A 17830-nucleotide genomic window follows, 5' to 3' on the forward strand; every position below is an offset into this window, starting at 1 on the left:
GCCTCTTCGTTTGTTTAAACGTTTATGCTGCTACACACAGCATAGTGTAAAATTAATGAATATATGTTGCTATTTTACTGTTGTTGTTGGTACTGCTGCTGCTGCGGCTGTTATCATTAAAAGCGAGGCGGAAAATATATATGAAAGAATAAAAATTAAAACATTGTGAATGTTTCGTTTAAAAATAGCTTTGCTACTCGCACGACTTAAAGATTCATTCTGTGAGGCAGGCATGCAGACGGACAGACAGACAGACAAATGGATGGGCAGCCATATAGGCGCACATTGGGGAAATGTGCTCAATAATTTGGGTGAAATGAAGAAATTGGCATGGGAAAGTTTTCTTGAAGACATGAAAAGCGTGCTAAGTTTGGCCGGGCCGAATCTTGGCAACCCTCCAACAAGCATTATAAAATGTATACCAAATAAAAATAGGTGAAGGGCATAATTTTATTCTATATACTAAACATCTGTCAAACCAGCAAATATTAATGCTTCTACGAACCGAACAAGGATAATCGGGGGATCGGTTTATATGGGGGCCATATCAAGTTATAGACTGACTAGCGTTCCGATGGTCCGCTTCGCTGTCCCCTTTTTTAGTGTAGGACTTCCAAAAACCTAGGCAGTCACTCGATTTATGAGATTATGAAGTTTTGTAATATTTGTGTATAAAATTTCAGAAATCTGTCCCCTACTGTACAGAAAGTACCAAATAGAACAAAAAATAACAAAACATCGGGAAAATCAGTAAGACGCCCAATATATATTGTCACGGTATAAATGGATGCTAATTATGAGTACCTTTGCCCAATTCGTTAAGAAAGTGTTATTTTGTATGTTTTAGTGCCTAAATGTATGATTTTGAAAAAAATCTTCTGGTAGCCCAAAATGTATAGTCAAGGTGTAGCTGTATCCCAATTTTGAGAGCTTACGATCACTCTGTAAAGAAAGTTCCACATTGTATGTTTTAGTACCTAAATGCATGAATTAAAAAAAAATCTTCTTACTGCTCAATATGTAGGCGTAACCGTATCTTAATTTTGAGTGATTTAGCTCAATTCGTAAAGAATGTACCATTTTGTACGTTTTAGTACCTAAATATGTAATTTTAAATAATCTTATGGCCACCTTTAAATTCATAGTCATGGTGTACTTGTATTCTAATTCCATGAGCTTTAGATCACTCCGTAAAGAAAAAACCATTTAAGCATTTCCTTCTTGTACCCACATGCGAAATTTCCAAACCTCTCGCTCCATCTGTAAAGAAAGTTCCAAATGGTACCAAAATGTACGAGTTGTGAATAGATTATTTAGTCACCAACATATTTTTCCTAGTTGTATCTGCATGCCAAATTTCAGCCTTCTAGCTTCATCGGTAAAGAAAGTACGAATTGGTACCAATTTTGGTACCAAAATGTATATATTTGTAATAGATCATTTAGTCACCTATCATATATTTTTTACGGTTTTTCAGACCCCTAGCTCCATCTATGAAGAAAGTACCAAATGGTACCAAAAATGTGCGAATGGTAAATAGTTGTATCTACATGCCAAATTTCAGACCTCTAGGTCCATCTGAACAGAAAGTACCAATTGGTACCAAAATGTACGAATTTTTAGTAGAAAATTTAGTCAACCATCATATTTTTCTTAGTTGTCCAAATTTCTGACCTCAAACTCCATCTGAATATAAAGTACAAAATGGTACGAATTTTTAATAAATCATTTAGTCATCCATTATTTATTTGTTAGTTAAACCTACATGCCAAATTTTAGATCTCTAGCTCCATCTGCAAAGAAAGTACCAATTGGTACCAAAATGTACGAATTTTTAGTAGAATATTTAGTCACCCATCATATATTTCTTAGTTGTGCCAAATTTCAGACCTCAAACTCCATCTGAATATAAAGTTCAAAATGGTACCAGTTTTGTTATCAAAATGTACGAATTTTTAATAAATCATTTACTCATCCATCATTTATTTCTTAGTTAAACCTACATGCCAAATTTCAGACCACTAGCTCCATTTATGATGAAAGTAACAAATGGCACCAATTTTAGTACCAAAATGTTCGAATTTTGAAAAAATCATTTAGTCGTCCATCATATATTTCTAAGTTCTACCTACATGCCAAATTTCAGATCTCTAGCTCCATCTGCACAGAAAATACCAAATGATACCAATTTTGGTACCAAAATGGACGAATTGTAAAAAAAATTGTAAGTCACCCATTATGTTTTTCCCAGTTGTACCTGCATCCCATATCTCAGACCTCTTGCACCATCTGTAAAGAAAGCACCAAATGGTACCAATTTTGGTACCAAAATGTACGATTTATGAATATATCATTTAGTCACCCATCACATATTTCTTAGTTGTACCTAAGAAAGTGGTACCAATTGCGGTACAAAACGTACGTTTTCTCCTGGTACCGGTACTACATTTTATTTTTTCTTTTCACTCTCATCCTTTTGCAACAGATGCCTTTTAAGTTAGGTTAGGAGTGCTGATATTAATCCGCGCCATGGCACTATGGAGATACACCTAAGCCAGTTCTCGACTTGTTGTGCGCTCCAAAAATTATAAAGTGACGTCGAAAAAGAAAATCTAAGTTAGGAATTCCGTGCTACTTACAAAATCCTTAATTGTTTTCCATATCACTCCCCCTAAGTTGGTTCATGTCTGGCATTGTGTTCCCACCTAAGTGCCGTTATCTGTTAGGTGCGAAAGCCGGGCAATGACATGTCAACGTGTCATCATCTTCCCCTTGTGCCCTAAACATGATATCACTTGCTGCATCGATTTTACTTAAGTAAGCTCGTAGTTCTATGAGTACCGTTATGATACCGAGAGCTATGCAGACCTCCTTCTTAGTTCTTTTCAGTAATAGCCGCGTCTTTTCACGATCTGGATCCCCCCATAGGATTTTCGCCGTCCTACCGATCGTTTCGCTGTTCCACTGAGTTGCATGCGCATTCGTCGCCCACGCCCTTAACTCGGACTGCGTCGATCCGAAAGGTTTCGGGTAAACCAAGTTTATTGACGTCAGTCCTCTGGCCTTCACCGCCAAATCGTCTGCCCTTTCATTTCCCTTACTCCGTTATGGCCCGGCACCCAAACGATGCGGATTTTCCCATTCTCAGAAAAGGCGTTAATCTCCTTCTTACACTGCAAGACTGTTCGTGACCTTACCGTCCTGGTTGTTGTTGCTCTTATGGCAATTTTATTGTCGGTAAAGATGTTCATAATCGACATCCTCGCGTTAGCACCACACCACTTCTGATCTTCCGTCAATCCAAGACTGTGCTGCTGGCAGCAACGCCTCGCACTCGACTTCAAGGTTCATCTCAGGTATCCGATCGGAAACCTCTTCCCTACCATCCAGGTTTCCTATCGTCCATCCTCAATCCATTCTCCCATCGCCTTAAGTCTCAAAGCCGCAGTGGCTGCCTCACACTAAATCTGTATGTCAATGGATCGGATATCTAGAAAAGTTTCCAGTGCCTTAATGGGCATGGTCCTCATCGCTCCGCCTATGCCAAGACAACATGTTATCTGAACCTGTTGTATGGTCCTTGTGTTGCACTTTTTCTCCACAGCAGTCCACCAAACTACTGAATGGTCTAATCACACGGCCCCATTTTGAGCCTACGACCCGTTTACATATTGCCCAACATCTGTGAGCCTTCTCAGTATGCTCATGAATGTGACACTTCCAAATAAGTTTCCTATCCGAGATCACTTCTAAGTATTTGACCTTGTCAGATATCGAAATAGTTTCGCTGAGGAAACGTGGTGCGTTAAATTGGCCCACCTTCGTCTTCCTGGTGAACAGGCATATTTCAGTCATCTCTGGGTTAACATTGAGACCCCTAGGTCTAGCCCAGTCATATGCCATCTGCAGGACTCTTTCGGTTTTTTTGCTTTTTAACTGGTTCGGATCCCTACCCTTTGGAAGTATTATAACATCGTCTGCGTACACAGACGGGTTCAAATCCCTCCTCAATCAGCAACCGTAAGAGGTTATTTATGGATAGCAGCAATTTTCATCCGATTTGGCTAAAATTTTGGATGTGTTGTTCCGTTATGACTTCCAACATCTGTGTTAAGTACGGTCCAAATCGGTCTATAATCTGGTATAGCTCCCATATAAACCAATCTCTCGATTTGACTTCTTGAGCCCCTGGAACCCACAAACTTCTTCCGATTTGTGTGTTTCGGTGTTCTGTGACGACTTCCAACAATTGTGTCAAGTACGGTCCAAATCGGCTTATAACCTGATATAGCTCCCATGTAAACCGATCTCCCGTTTTGACTTCTTGAGCACCTAGAAGCCACAAATTTTGTCCGATTTGTGTGTTTCGGTGATCTGTGACGTCTTCCAACAGTTGTGTCAAGTACGGTCCAAATCGGCCTATAACCAGATATAGCTCCCATATAAACCGATCTCCCGTTTTGACTTCTTGAGCCCCTGGAAGCCACAAATTTTGTCCGATTTGTGTGTTTCGGTGTTCTGTGACGACTTCCAACAATTGTGTCAAGTACGGTCCAAATCGGTATATAACCTTATATAGCTCCCATACACACCGATCTCCCGGTTTTACTTCTCAAGCCCTTACTAGCCGCAATTTTTGTCCGATTTGGCTGAAATTTTGCATGCGGTGTTATGTGACGACTTCCAACAACTGTGCCAAAGAAGAAAGCTCAACTCATATCCATTTAAGCTGAAATGTTGCTCAATGAGGTCTATAATGACTTTGACCACCTATGTCAAGTATGGTCCTATGAACTTACATAGCTCCCATATATGACTTCTATTGTAGATCCCCTAGATAGTTCAAATCTTACCCAATTTACACGCCAATGATGAGTCATCCAAAAATTACTAAAAATTTTTATTTTGTTTTAAAATCATCCTTGGCACCCACTGTTGGGCCATGCAGACAGACAGACAGACAGAAAGAGATTGACGGACGGACAAATAGAATATAAATGGGAATAGATAGAATCTCATTGAGGAATCATCCGGCAGAGTCAATATAAACATATGTTTACAAATTTATATATGTATGCATGTGTATATACACATACATACATGTAAATATGTTTGTAATGCAGGATGATGGTGACTACTCGCTCATGTTATTGTTGCTGCTGATCGGTGGCCATGTCGATGGTGATGTCGACGATGACTATGGCCCGCAATGGTGGTGTTGATGACCTAATTGAAGCCTCAATTTACACACACACAAAAAAGAGCATAGCGAAAAAAAAACAGAAGAAAATGAAAATATATTCAATTTCATTTTCAATTTATTGGTCAATATTTTGAAACATGTGTTCAGCCAAGCAAAGAGTTCAAATGATGGGGGTCGGTTGGTTGCCAGCTTGATGGAACTCTAGGCTTTTCTGTCAGTCAGTTAGCCAGCCACCAACCACCATTTCTTCATAAACTAGTTGCTGTTGTTGTTGTTTATTATATTTTTGCACAATTTTCCAATTAACTTCGAATTGCATACATTCACTTATTTGTATGTATTGTACCTACATATGTAAGTGAGAAAGTATGTACAATATTTATTTGCAGCATGGAAATATATTTCAAAATGAAATGCGATAATAATGTTTGGCATAAATAATAGTTGCTATTAAGAGTACATGGACGCATGGACGGACAGATGGTTGTATTATATTTCACACTATTAGTTTATGAATTGGTTTCGCCAATTATTGCAATTCATGTGCTTTTCCTTTCTGTATTAATTGAAGTGCATTTTTTGTAATTATCAAAGAGTGGTATGTGTCTAGTGGGGACTTTTCGAACCCCAATATGGTCTGCTGAGGACCCTAGCCGATGAGGGATACAAGCCAGACGGCAATGCTGTGGTATTGAGGGAGGCCGAGAGGGTTTTGGGCAGTACCCGTTCACTAGGAAGCCGAACCTAGGTTAATACGAGGATTCACACTCTCAAAAAAGCTTTTCTTACATATGAGTCAATTGGGTTGGGTTGCCCAAAAAGTAATTGCGGATTTTTCATATATTGTAGTCGGCGTTGAAAAATTTTTTCAACGGCTTGTGACTCTGTAATTGCATTCTTTCTTCTACCAGTTATCAGCTGTTACTTTTAGCTTGCTTTAGAAAAAAAGTTCGCGAAATTTTGTTTACATTTGTTTGTTTGGCGTCAATTTTAATATGGAACCCACAAAGGAGCATTTTCGTCATATTTTACTTTATTATTTCCGTAAAGGAAAAATCGCGGAGCAGGTTGCTAAAAAGTTACGAGATGTGTATGGTGATAAAGCCTTAAAAGGAAGACAGTGTCAAAATTGGTTTCGCAAATTCCGTTCTGGAGATTTTTCAGCTAAAGATGAGCCACGTTCAGGTCGGCCAAATGAAGTTGATGATGACCAAATCAAAGCATTAATCGAATTGGATCGTCATGTAACTGAGCGCGAGATAGGAGAGAAGTTAAATATACCAAAATCAACCGTTCATTATGACATAAAAAGTCTTGGACTGGTGAAAAAGCTTGATATTTGGGTACCACATGTATAGAAAGAAATTCATTTAACAAACCGAATCAACGCTTGTGAAATGCACCTTAAACGCAATGAATTCGATCCGTTCGTTCGAAACGAATCATAACTGGAGATGAAAAATGGATTGTTTACAACAACGTTAGTCGAAAACGATCATGGTCCAAGCATGGTGAACCAGCTCAAACCACTTCAAAGGCTGATATCCACCAAAAGAAGGTTATGCTGTCTGTTTGGTGGGATTGGAAGGATGTGGTATATTTTGAGCTGCTTCCAAGGAACCAAACGATTAATTCGGATGTTTACTGTCAACAATTGGACAAATTAAATACAGCCATCAAGGAGAAGCGACCGGAATTGGTCAATCGTAAAGGTGTCATATTCCACCAGGACAACGCTAGACCGCACACATCTTTGGTCACTCGCCAAAAACTGAGTGAGCTTGACTGGGAACTTTTGATGCATCCACCATACAGCCCTGACTTTGCACCATCAGACTACCATTTATTTCGATCTTTGCAGAACTCCTTAAATGGTAAAACTTTCGGCAATGATGAGGCTATAAAATCGCACTTGCTTCAGTTTTTTGCAGAAGTTCTATGAGCGTGGAATACTAAATTTGCCAGAAAGATGGCAAAAGTTTATCGAACAAAATGACAATTATATATTTGATTAAAGTTCATTCTAAGTTTTATTAAAAATGCATTTACTTGCTTTTAAAAAATCCGCAATTACTTTTTGGGCAACCCAATATACAGGCTAGTTCATTATCTTTACTCACATTTAGTTCAAAATTCTTAACAGGTAAGAAAATTAACCTTGTAAAAGTTAAACTTAGTTATAATGACTAAAGATGATAAAGTATAGAATTAAGGTGGAATGAGTAATTTTGCTTAAAACGCTTTTTATATATAAGCAAGCATTTTACTTAGCATGAATAAAAGTATATTTACGTTGAGTACAGTTTTTCTGCACTTTATTATCGAATGAACTACTTTAAGAAATTTGATCTTTGATAAATGTAACTACAATTTCTACCATTTGCTTAGTTCGTAACTACATGCTCGATATTACGAAATATTTACCAACGGTTGGTAAATTTTGAACTAAAATTGTATTTAAAGACTGTGGTATTAACAATTTTAAAACTTTGTTTTAACTTAATTTTGAGGAACTAAATGTTCTGTCACTTAGATGTGTCATGGAAATAGAGATTTTTTTTCAAAAATTGTGCGTTTCAGTTGGTACGTTGCTTTAAGTCCATATTTTACTTGTGAAAAGTAAGAAGTGAAGATAAACACAGTTGCATAGTAGTTGAGATATTGTTGAACTCATTACGAGTAAACAATATTTTAGTCCGCTGGCATTACGAATGTGTGGCTAGGCCAATTCTGACATTAGCATCGGTACTATGATGAAACGCCGTGAAGGAAAGGAAGGGCAACATAACGATTTCACAACAAATCCAAAAGAAATGTTTTCTTGGCATAGATTAGGTTAGTTTGAAAAGCGGGTGTGGCCATTAATCCGCCCCATTTTCAAGTTTTTTTGCCTGTTAAGGCGAAGATTATTTAATTTCACCATTTTTCGTTTGTTTCTCTTTCGAGAAGAACTTGAGGATCGAAGATTTTTTGCAATGGAAAAGGAAAGCCAGAGATCCATCACAGCAATCACTATGGGACGCTTTTCGTCTTTGGCTAGAAGACTTTTCACCATATAAGGGGTGGAGACTTCTTGGGCCATACATTGGTAGGTTGTACTTATATCGAATATACTACGAAAACATGTCTACGATGTAAGCATGACACTAACCAAGTTGCTTAAAACGCGAAAACATGTCTACGATGTAAGCATGGCACTAACCAAGTATCACATTTTCCAAATTAGTTGTTCTCTTCAACTGAATGTTTTTTTATACCTGCCACTATAGGATGGGGTATACTAATCTAGTCATTCCGTTTGTAACACCTCGAAATATTCGTCTAAGACCCCATAAATTATATATATATTCTTGATCGTCTCGACGTTCTGAGTCGATCTAGCCATGTCCGTCCATCCGTCAGTCGAAATCACGATAGCGGTCGAACGCGTACAGCTAGCCGCTTGAAATTTTGCACAGATACTTTATATTGATGTAGGTCGTTGGGGATTGCAAATGGGCCATATCGGTTCAGATTTAGATATAGCTCCCATACAAACCGATCTCCGGATTTGACTTCTTGAGCCATTACAAGCCTCAATTTTTCTCCGATTTGGAATTTGAAATTGAGCATGTAGTGTTTTGTTATGACTTTCAACAACTGTGCCAAGTACGGTCTAAATCGTTCTTTTACTTGATATAGCTCCCATACAATCCGATCTACCGATTTGACTTCTTGAATCCTTACAAACCGCAATTTATGTCCGATTTGGCTGAAATTTGCGGTGTTCTGTTACAACTTCCAACAACTGTGCCAAATACGGTCCAAATCACGTTTTAATGGTTTATTCGATGTAAGTACAATCCACCAATGTGTGGCCCTAGAAGTTTCAAAACAGAAACAAACAAAAAAATCCTTGATTGCTTTCCATACCACGGTCATAAGTTGTTTCATGTCTGGTATTAGACCCCCACCTCAATGTGTCTGTTTGCCGCGAAAGCCGGGCATTGATATAGGAAATGCTTCAACTTCTCATCATCTTACCCACGAGCCCTACACATGCTATCGCTTGTCGCACCTATTCTGAATATGTAAGCTCGTATATACCTTCTTCTTACTTTCTTTCAGTAATAGCCTCGTCTTCTCACGATTCGGATCTCCCCACAGGATTTTCTTCGACCGACCGTCGGTAGAACTGTTCCACAGTGTTACATGCGCGTTCATTGCCCACGCTCTTAACGCGGACTGAGTTAGCCTGACTTTAGCGTTCTGGTTTTTATTGCCCTGATGGCCAGTTTACTGTCCGATGTTCACACTCGACACCACACTACTTCACAAGTTCTGCGATCGCCCGGATTTCCGTCTGCATAACTGTATTATGGTCAAGCAGTAGGAAACAGACCTCAGTCCCTGGTTTATCAATGTAGACCCAGAGGTCCACTCTGTCCTCTAGCTTGAGTCCATCCGTGTAGCATGAATGTTAAGATGCCTGAGTTGCGTCTATCCAAGACTGTGACGCTCTCACTCGAGTTACGTCTATCCAAGACTGTGACGCTGGCAGCAATATCTCGTTGTATCCAATTGGAGACCTCTTTCATTACTTCCAGATTTCCTATCGTCGCCTCGGCCATACCGCTATGGTGTGATCTGTTTCCGTCACCCGTGCATTCTGCCATCGCCTTAAGTCTCATAGCCACTGTGGCTGCCTCATACTTAATCTGTATATCTAGGGGTCGAATATCTAGAATAGTCTCAAGTGCCCTAGTGGGCGGGGTTCTCATTGCCCTGCCTATGGCAAGGCAACATGTTTTCTGAACCTGTTGTATTAACCTTACATTGCACTTTTTCTCGGTCACAGTCCACTAAACTACTAAGGCGTAAGTAAGAATTGGTCTTATGACGCTCCTGTAGAGCCAATGGACTACCTTCGGACTCAGGTCCAGTTTCGAGCCTTATGCTCGTTCGCATACTGCACAACATACGCATAAAGTATTCGGCAGCACTTGGCTAAGAGACTTAAGACGTTGAGAGAATGTTTTAAAAGCAGCAAAAAGTCTAAATATTGTCGGGAGATTGGTTTATATGGGACCTCGATTATAGACCGATTCGGCACGATTGTTGGAGATCATAACAGAACACTACGTGCTAAATATAAACTCAATTGGACAATAATTGCGGCTTCTAGGAGCTCAAGAAATCGAACCGTGAAATAGGTTTATGAGGGAGTTATATCAGGTTATTGACCGATTTTGATGACTTCCAATAACTGTGCTAAATATGGCGCAAATCGTTAAATAACCTGATATAGCTGGTATATAAATCGATCTGGGATCTTGACTTCTTGAGCCTCTAGAGGGTGCAATTCTCGTCCGATTTGACTGAACACGTAGTGTTCTGGTTGGTATTCCAACCACTGTGTTAAGTATGATTCAAATCGGTTCATAATCTGGTATAGCTGCCATATAAATCGATCTTGAATCTTGACTTCTTGAGCCTCTAGAGGGCGCAATTCTCATTTTAATTGGCAGAAATTTTGTACCACGGCTTCTCTGATGACCTTTAACATACCAGTGGTCTCATATAATCTGAAGCGGTCAATAGCTTGATACTGCTCCCTTATAAACCTATCTCCCGATTTTGCTTCATGAGCCCCTACAAGGCGCAATTCTTATCCGAATGAACTGAAATATTACCCAATGACTTCTACAATGTTCAGCATTCATTTAAGGTCCAAATCGGACTATAACTTGATATATCTCCAATGGTATACAGAGATACCGCATATATAACTCGACAAATGCGATACATGGTGGAGGGTATATAAGATTCGGCCCGCTCGAACTTAGCACGCTCTTACATGTTATGCCCTACACCACTACTGTGATACAGGGTATTATAACTTTGTGAATTAGTTTGTAACACCCAAAAGGAAGAAAGATAGACCCATTGATAAGTATACCGATCGACCCAAAATCACTTTCTGATTCAATTTAGTTATGTCCGTCTGTATGTCTGTCCATGTTAATTTGTGTACAAACTACAGGTCGCAATTTCCATTCGATCGTCTTCAAATTTGGTACTGGCATGTTTTTCGGCCTAGAGACGAAGCCTATTGAAATTGGAAAAAATCGGATCAGATTTGGATATAGCTCCCATATATATGTTCGTCCGATTTGCAGTAATAATGCAATAAAAAGGTCATTTGTTAACCGATTCTCTCGAAATTTGGTAGGACGGACTTTCCTATGACTCTCGACATTACTGGTTAATTTCATTGAAATCGGTTCAGATTTAGATATAGCTCTCATATATATAGTAAGCCCGATTTTCACTCCTAGAGCCATTGCAAGCTCATTTATTGACCTATCCTCCCAAAATTTTGTACAACACCTTCCTCGACGACTACTACAATATCTGAGAAGTTTGCTTGAAATCGGTACAGATTTGGATATAGCTCCCATATATATGTTCGTCCGATTGCAGGAATGATGCAATAAAATGGTCATTTGTTAACCGAATCTCTCGAAATTTGGTAGGACGGACTTTCCTATGACTCTCGACATTACTGGTGAATTTCATTGAAATCGGTTCAGATTTAGATATAGCTCTCATATATATATTAAGCCCGATTTTCACTCCTAGAGCCATTGCAAGCTCATTTATTGACCTATCCTCCCAAAATTTTGTACAACACCTTCCTCGACGACTACTACAATATCTGAGAAGTTTGTTTGAAATCGGTACAGATTTGGATATAGCTCCCATATATAAAGGGTGATTTTTTTGAGGTTAGGATTTTCATGCATTAGTATTTGACAGATCACGTGGGATTTCAGACATGGTGTCAAAGAGAAAGATGCTCAGTATGCTTTGACATTTCATCATGAATAGACTTACTAACGAGCAACGCTTGCAAATCATTGAATTTTATTACCAAAATCAGTGTTCGGTTCGAAATGTGTTTCGCGCTTTACGTCCGATTTATGGTCTACATAATCGACCAAGTGAGCAAACAATTAATGCGATTGTGACCAAGTTTCGCACTCAGTTTACTTTATTGGACATTAAACCAACCACACGAATGCGTACAGTGCGTACAGAAGAGAATATTGCGTCTGTTTCTGAGAGTGTTGCTGAAGACCGTGAAATGTCGATTCGTCGCCGTTCGCAGCAATTGGGTTTGTGTTATTCGACCACATGGAAGATTTTACGCAAAGATCTTGGTGTAAAACCGTATAAAATACAGCTCGTGCAAGAACTGAAGCCGAACGATCTGCCACAACGTCGAATTTTCAGTGAATGGGCCCTAGAAAAGTTGGCAGAAAATCCGCTTTTTTATCGACAAATTTTGTTCAGCGATGAGGCTCATTTCTGGTTGAATGGCTACGTAAATAAGCAAAATTGCCGCATTTGGAGTGAAGAGCAACCAGAAGCCGTTCAAGAACTGCCCATGCATCCCGAAAAATGCACTGTTTGGTGTGGTTTGTACGCTGGTGGAATCATTGGACCGTATTTTTTCAAAGATGCTGTTGGACGCAACGTTACGGTGAATGGCGATCGCTATCGTTCGATGCTAACAAACTTTTTGTTGCCAAAAATGGAAGAACTGAACTTGGTTGACATGTGGTTTCAACAAGATGGCGCTACATGCCACACAGCTCGCGATTCTATGGCCATTTTGAGGGGAAACTTCGGAGAACAATTCATCTCAAGAAATGGACCGGTAAGTTGGCCACCAAGATCATGCGATTTGACGCCTTTAGACTATTTTTTGTGGGGCTACGTCAAGTCTAAAGTCTACAGAAATAAGCCAGCAACTATTCCAGCTTTGGAAGACAACATTTCCGAAGAAATTCGGGCTATTCCGGCCGAAATGCTCGAAAAAGTTGCCCAAAATTGGACTTTCCGAATGGACCACCTAAGACGCAGCCGCGGTCAACATTTAAATGAAATTATCTTCAAAAAGTAAATGTCATGGACCAATCTAACGTTTCAAATAAAGAACCGATGAGATTTTGCAAATTTTATGCGTTTTTTTTAAAAAAAAGTTATCAAGCTCTTAACAAATCACTCTTTATGTTCGTCCGATTTGCAGGAATGATGCAATAAAATGGTCATTTGTTAACCGATTCTCTTGAAATTTGGCAGGAAGGTTTTTTTATGACTCGATATTTCTGGTGAATTTCATAGAAATCGGTTCAGATTTAGATATAGCTCCTATATATATATATATAGCCCGATTTTCACTCTTAGAGCCATTGCAAGCGCATTTATTGACCTATCCTCCCAAAATTTTGTACAACATCTTCCTCAACGACTACCAAAATATATGTGAAGTTTGCTTGAAATCGGTTCCGATTTAGATATAGCTCCCATATATATGTTCGTCCGATTTGCAGGAATGATGCAATAAAATGGTCATTTGTTAACCAATTCTCTCGAAATTTGGCAGGAAGGTTTTTTTATGACTCGATATTACTGGTGAATTTCATAGAAATCGGTTCAGATTTAGATATAGCTCCTATATATATATAGTCCGATTTTCACTCTTAGAGCCATTGCAAGCGCATTTATTGACCTATCCTCCCAAAAATTTTGTACACCACCTTCCTCGACGACTACCACAATATATGAGAAGTTTGGTCAAAATCGGTTCAGATTTAGATATAGCTCCCATATATATGTTTTTTGAACATATTTGCTCGCCGAGGTCGTCAGAATTGGATATATTGGATTGCCCAAAAAGTAATTGCGGATTTTTTAAAAGAAAGTAAATGCATTTTTAATAAAACTTTGAATAAACTTTAATCAAATATACTTTTTTACACTTTTTTTCTAAAGCAAGCTAAAAGTAACAGCTGATAACTGACAGAATAAAGAATGCAATTACAGAATCACAAGCTGTGAAAAAATTTGTCAACGCCGACTATATGAAAAATCCGCAATTACTTTTTGGGCAACCCAAAAGTTCCCACATTGCACTTATAGGCTAGGTGTAGGGTATTATACAGTTGTTTTTACATCGCAATGAGCGATTTTTCTTTAGGTGTATGATTGCTTATAGTAATAGAACACCTTCATTTACTTTACTTGCAAAATCGACCCTCTTTGCCAAATACCAGCTCAAATACCCTCAAAGGTCCAACATTGTGCAATAGTACATACCTACATTGCTTACCATTTCATTCATTCATTCATTTACTCACTCAGTCATCCATGCATTCATTCGTTCCTTGATTTGTTCGTTTGTTTGTGAATTCTTTTTTTTGTGCCATTGCTATATGATGATGATGAGAATGCGAATGTTTTGAAATTTTCTAAATTGAAAATGAAAATTGTGGCAAGGTTTTATTTTTCATGGCTTTTTAATTACCAAATACTATCTGTCTGTCTGTCTGTCTTTCATTTGTTCGTTCGTTCTGTCCCTCCATTGCCTCTCAAGTTAAGTCATGTATAAAAGTAGCTAGCTTTCCATGTGAATTATACCTACTTAGGGTTTAGTAGATCTTATCCAGACATTCTCGGATGCCGTATAAAAAAGCGAAAGTCATTATCTTCATGGTGTTTTGGAAAAAGTGGATGAAGGAAAATCAAAAGTATTAAAAGCCTATGCATATTAGGTAAATAGGGAAATGATATTCAATTTGCCGAGTATTTAGCAATAAATAGAACTTGAAACACAAAGGTACAATTACCATAATTTCTTTCATGTTTGCTTTTACTTGGTTGCTTCTACAATTTGCCATTGCGGTAATTTTTGAGAAATTTGGGTAGCAAATTGCAATTGAAATATGCTGGAACAGAGAGGCAATGTTAAGCGTATGTTAACTATCGCACAGTGGGATAGAATCGAAAAAAAGTAGCAAAAAATATGCCATTTAAGAACGGATTTATGATCTAAGACCCATAGAACCCGCATCTATTACCCGATTTCGCTGAAATCTGGCACAGTGATTTATCTGGGAAACCTCGACATCCGGGTCGATTATGGTCCAAATCGGTCAATATTTTGATAAAGCGCCCATATAGGCCGATCTCCTGATTTATAGTTTAAGGCGCGTAGAAGCGCATTTCTTACCAGATTTCGATTAAATTTGGCACTGTGAAATATCTGGGAAACCTCGACATATGTATCGAGTCTGGTCCAAAAAATATGCCATTTAAGAACGCATAGAATAACTCTTTGAAATGGTTAGAGCTCAGGTGTTATTGTGATAATGTGCAAAATTTCAATGTCTTAGGTGGTCCGGGCGCCTCTTGGCAGTGTTCTAAAATTTGGTCACCTCGCATTTCAAAACAGGGTTCGAGCTGTCAAATCTTTATTTGGGGTCCGATTTTCAAAATTCTTTTTTTGCTGCTCAAGAAGTCAAATCGGGAGATCGGTTTATATGGGTGTAATATCAGGCTACAGTCCAATTTGAACTAGCACAGTTGTTCAAAGTCATAACAGAACACTACTTGCCAAATTTCAGTTAAATTGGACAAAAACTGTGTATTCCAGTGGCTCAAGAAGTCAAAACGGGAGATCGGTTTAGATGGGTGCAATATCAGGCTATTGTCCGATTCGGACCGAACTTCGCACAGTTGTTCAAAGTCATAACAGAACACTGCATGCCAAATTTCAGCCAAATCGGTCAAAAATTGCAGCTTGTAAAGGCTCAAGAAGTCAAATCGGGAGATCGGTTTATATGGAAGCTATATCAGGTTATAGACCGATTTGGACCGAACTTGGTACAGTTGTTGGAAGTCATAACAGAGGACTACATGCAAAATTTCACACAAATAGGACAAAAATTGCGGCTTGTAAGAGCTCAAGAAGTCAAATCGGGAGATGGGTTTATATGGAAGCTATGTCGGGTTATAGACCGATTTAGACCGTACTAGGCATAATTGTGGTAAGTCATAACAGAACGTCACATGTCAAATTTCAGCCAAATCGGACAAAAATTGCGACCTCTAAAGGCTCAAAAAGTCAAATCGGGAGATCAGTTTATATGAGAGGTATATAAGTTATAGACCGATTTCGACCGTACTTCGCACAGCTGTTGGCAGTCATGACAGAGCACTACATGCGAAATTTTAGCCAAATCGGTTAAAAATTGCAGCACGTAAAGGCTAAAGAAGTCAAATTGGGAGATCAGTTTGTATGGGAGCTATAAAAGTTTGTAGACCGATTTGAACCGTACTTGGCACAACTGTTGGCAGTCATGACAGAGCACTACATGTAAAATGTGCAAAATTTCATTTACGTTTGTCGCCCACGCCCTTAAATCGGACTGCGTCGACCCGAAAGGCTTCGGGTTAACCAAGTTTATTGACGGCAGTTCTCTGACCTTCACTGCTAAACCGCCTGCCTTTTCATTAAGGGCGCTGGGCCCTTACTCCGTTATGGCCCAGCGCCCAAACGATGCGGATTGTGCCATCCTCAGAAAAGGCGTTTATCTCCTACACTTACACTGCAAGACCTCGTGACCTTACCGTCCTGGTTGTTATTGCTCTAATGGCCATTTTACTCTCCGTAAAGATGTTCACACTCGACTACCTCGCGTTTGCACTACACCTACTCACGAATTCCGTGATTGCACATATTTCCGCCTACAGAACCGTATTATGGTCAGGCAGTCTAAAACAGATCTTGCAAATTGAAAATTTTCCCATGAACATTCCACTAAGGAACAGGGGCAAACTTCTTACATATCAATGAGTGCAGTCCGATTCAAGTCTAAGCTCAACGATAAGGGGCCTCCTTAGTATAGACGAGTCCGAACGGCGTGCCACAGTGCGACACCTCTTTGGAGAGAAGTTTTACCTGGCATAGTACCTCACAAATGTTGGCAGCATTGAAAGGGGAAAACCATCGCTGAAAATTTTTTCTGATGGTCTCGCCAGGATTTGAACCCAGGCGTTCAGCGTCATAGGCGGACATGCTAACCTCTGCGCTACGGTGGTCTCCGACTGGCATGGCCTTTTGTGTATAAATTTAAAGAAAAAAGATTATGGGTGGTGATTATAAATATCCACTGCGACACACATACATTTGTATTTTATTATACCCACCACCGAAGGATGGGGGTATATTCATTTTGTCATTCCGTTTGCAACACATCGAAATATCCATTTCCGACCCTATAAAGTATATATATTCTTGATCAGCGTAAAAATCTAAGACGATCTAGACATGTCCGTCCGTCTGTCCGTCTGTCTGTTGAAATCACGCTACAGTCTTTAAAAATAGTGATATTGAGCTGAAATTTTGCACAGGTTCTTTTTTCGTCCATAAGCAGGTTAAGTTCGAAGATGGGCAATATCGGACTATATCTTCATATAGCCCCCATATAGAACGATCCGCCGATTTAGGGTCTTAGGTTCACAAAAGCCACATTTATTATCCGATTTTGATGAAATTCGGGACAGTGAGTTGTGTTACGCCCCTCAATATCCTTCGTCAATTTGGTTCAGATCGGTTCAGATTTGGATATAGCTGCCATATAGACCGATCCTCCGATTTAGGGTCTTAGGCCCATAAAAGCCACATTTATTATCCGATTTTGCTGAAATTTGGGACAGTGAGTTGTGTTAGGCCCTTCGACACCCTTCGTCAATTTGGCTCTGATCGGTTCAGATTTGGATATAGCTGCCATTTAGACC

General features: G+C 39.2%; 1 protein-coding gene across 3 annotated transcripts in view; it reads left to right on the forward strand.

Annotated features, from left to right (window-relative positions):
- LOC106086047 (uncharacterized) overlaps positions 1-17830 on the forward strand; it is a 149479-nt gene that overhangs the window by 58001 nt on the left and 73648 nt on the right. The gene's annotated exons all lie outside the window — the stretch shown is intronic.

The sequence above is a fragment of the Stomoxys calcitrans genome, chromosome 2 (assembly GCF_963082655.1).
Source record: "Stomoxys calcitrans chromosome 2, idStoCalc2.1, whole genome shotgun sequence".
Lineage (NCBI taxonomy): Eukaryota > Metazoa > Arthropoda > Insecta > Diptera > Muscidae > Stomoxys > Stomoxys calcitrans.